Source organism: Schistocerca cancellata, unplaced genomic scaffold (genome assembly GCF_023864275.1).
Source record: "Schistocerca cancellata isolate TAMUIC-IGC-003103 unplaced genomic scaffold, iqSchCanc2.1 HiC_scaffold_1073, whole genome shotgun sequence".
In the NCBI taxonomy this organism is placed as follows: Eukaryota; Metazoa; Arthropoda; class Insecta; order Orthoptera; family Acrididae; genus Schistocerca; species Schistocerca cancellata.
In genome coordinates this window covers 12501-15000 of record NW_026047072.1, presented here as the reverse complement: position 1 = coordinate 15000, position 2500 = coordinate 12501, and the positions used below count along the sequence as shown (strand labels likewise).

At 60.7% G+C, this 2500-nt stretch overlaps 1 pseudogene; it reads left to right on the top strand.

Annotated features, from left to right (window-relative positions):
• LOC126151602 (large subunit ribosomal RNA) overlaps positions 1-2500 on the top strand; it is a 7606-nt pseudogene that overhangs the window by 1019 nt on the left and 4087 nt on the right.

Sequence of the window (2500 nt, the reverse complement as noted above, 5' to 3'; positions counted from 1 at the left end):
GGGCCGAGGGAGGATGGGGCTTCCCCGCCCTTCACGGGGCGGCGGCCTCCGCACTCCCGGGGCGTCTCGTCCTCATTGCGAGGTGAGGCGCACCTAGAGCGTACACGTTGGGACCCGAAAGATGGTGAACTATGCCTGGCCAGGACGAAGTCAGGGGAAACCCTGATGGAGGTCCGTAGCGATTCTGACGTGCAAATCGATCGTCGGAGCTGGGTATAGGGGCGAAAGACTAATCGAACCATCTAGTAGCTGGTTCCCTCCGAAGTTTCCCTCAGGATAGCTGGTGCTCGTACGAGTCTCATCCGGTAAAGCGAATGATTAGAGGCCTTGGGGCCGAAACGACCTCAACCTATTCTCAAACTTTAAATGGGTGAGATCTCCGGCTTGCTTGATATGCTGAAGCCGCGAGCAAACGACTCGGATCGGAGTGCCAAGTGGGCCACTTTTGGTAAGCAGAACTGGCGCTGTGGGATGAACCAAACGCCGAGTTAAGGCGCCCGAATCGACGCTCATGGGAAACCATGAAAGGCGTTGGTTGCTTAAGACAGCAGGACGGTGGCCATGGAAGTCGGAATCCGCTAAGGAGTGTGTAACAACTCACCTGCCGAAGCAACTAGCCCTGAAAATGGATGGCGCTGAAGCGTCGTGCCTATACTCGGCCGTCAGTCTGGCAGTCATGGCCGGTCCTTGCGGCCGGCCGCGAAGCCCTGACGAGTAGGAGGGTCGCGGCGGTGGGCGCAGAAGGGTCTGGGCGTGAGCCTGCCTGGAGCCGCCGTCGGTGCAGATCTTGGTGGTAGTAGCAAATACTCCAGCGAGGCCCTGGAGGGCTGACGCGGAGAAGGGTTTCGTGTGAACAGCCGTTGCACACGAGTCAGTCGATCCTAAGCCCTAGGAGAAATCCGATGTTGATGGGGGCCGTCATAGCATGATGCACTTTGTGCTGGCCCCCGTTGGGCGAAAGGGAATCCGGTTCCTATTCCGGAACCCGGCAGCGGAACCGATACAAGTCGGGCCCCTCTTTTAGAGATGCTCGTCGGGGTAACCCAAAAGGACCCGGAGACGCCGTCGGGAGATCGGGGAAGAGTTTTCTTTTCTGCATGAGCGTTCGAGTTCCCTGGAATCCTCTAGCAGGGAGATAGGGTTTGGAACGCGAAGAGCACCGCAGTTGCGGCGGTGTCCCGATCTTCCCCTCGGACCTTGAAAATCCGGGAGAGGGCCACGTGGAGGTGTCGCGCCGGTTCGTACCCATATCCGCAGCAGGTCTCCAAGGTGAAGAGCCTCTAGTCGATAGAATAATGTAGGTAAGGGAAGTCGGCAAATTGGATCCGTAACTTCGGGATAAGGATTGGCTCTGAGGATCGGGGCGTGTCGGGCTTGGTCGGGAAGTGGGTCAGCGCTAACGTGCCGGGCCTGGGCGAGGTGAGTGCCGTAGGGGTGCCGGTAAGTGCGGGCGTTTAGCGCGGGCGTGGTCTGCTCTCGCCGTTGGTTGGCCTCGTGCTGGCCGGCGGTGCAGGATGCGCGCGCCTGCGCGGCGTTCGTGCCCCGGTGCTTCAACCTGCGCGCAGGATCCGAGCTCGGTCCCGTGCCTTGGCCTCCCACGGATCTTCCTTGCTGCGAGGCCGCGTCCGCCTTAGCGTGCTCCTCCGGGGGCGCGCGGGTGCGCGGATTCTCTTCGGCCGCCATTCAACGATCAACTCAGAACTGGCACGGACTGGGGGAATCCGACTGTCTAATTAAAACAAAGCATTGCGATGGCCCTAGCGGGTGTTGACGCAATGTGATTTCTGCCCAGTGCTCTGAATGTCAACGTGAAGAAATTCAAGCAAGCGCGGGTAAACGGCGGGAGTAACTATGACTCTCTTAAATACGGGTAACGGGCCTTCCGCTGAAGGACCCGACCCAACTGTCCCAACTGCTAGCCCACCAACCGTCCCTGAAGTAGGAGAGACTGAAGACCCATGGTACCACTGTAGCACCTGCAGTCGTGCGTTCCGCACCAAGATCGGGCTCGGACAACACCGCCGCCGCGCCCATCCAGAAGCGGCAAATGCGGACATCATCACTGACAGGAAGCGAGCTCGGTGGGCGGAGGAGGAAATGCGGGAGCTCGCCCTGGCGGAGGCTAGGCTTGTCTGTGCGAGTGACTCCAAATCTTTGTTCGCCAACCAGGAGCTTCTACCCTTGTTTCCGCACCGGACCTTGGACGCCATCAAGTGCAGGAGGAGGACGGCGGCGCACAAGGCGCTGGTGCGGGAATACGTGGGGGAGCTAACGCGGGAACACCAAGCGCAGCAAGGACTGCGCCACCCACCTGCCATGGAGTCGCTGCCGGAGGAGCCACCCTCTCCGCTGGAGCTTGAGCGCCCGCCAGAAACTACATCTGCTGTCGACGAAGCCATTTGGAGACACCTCGGCGGTCTGCCGCGGTCAGCCGCGCGCTTCTCGGCCCTGGATGACCTGGTGCGTCTGGGACCGGGTACGCCGTCGGCAGTGGTCGCGG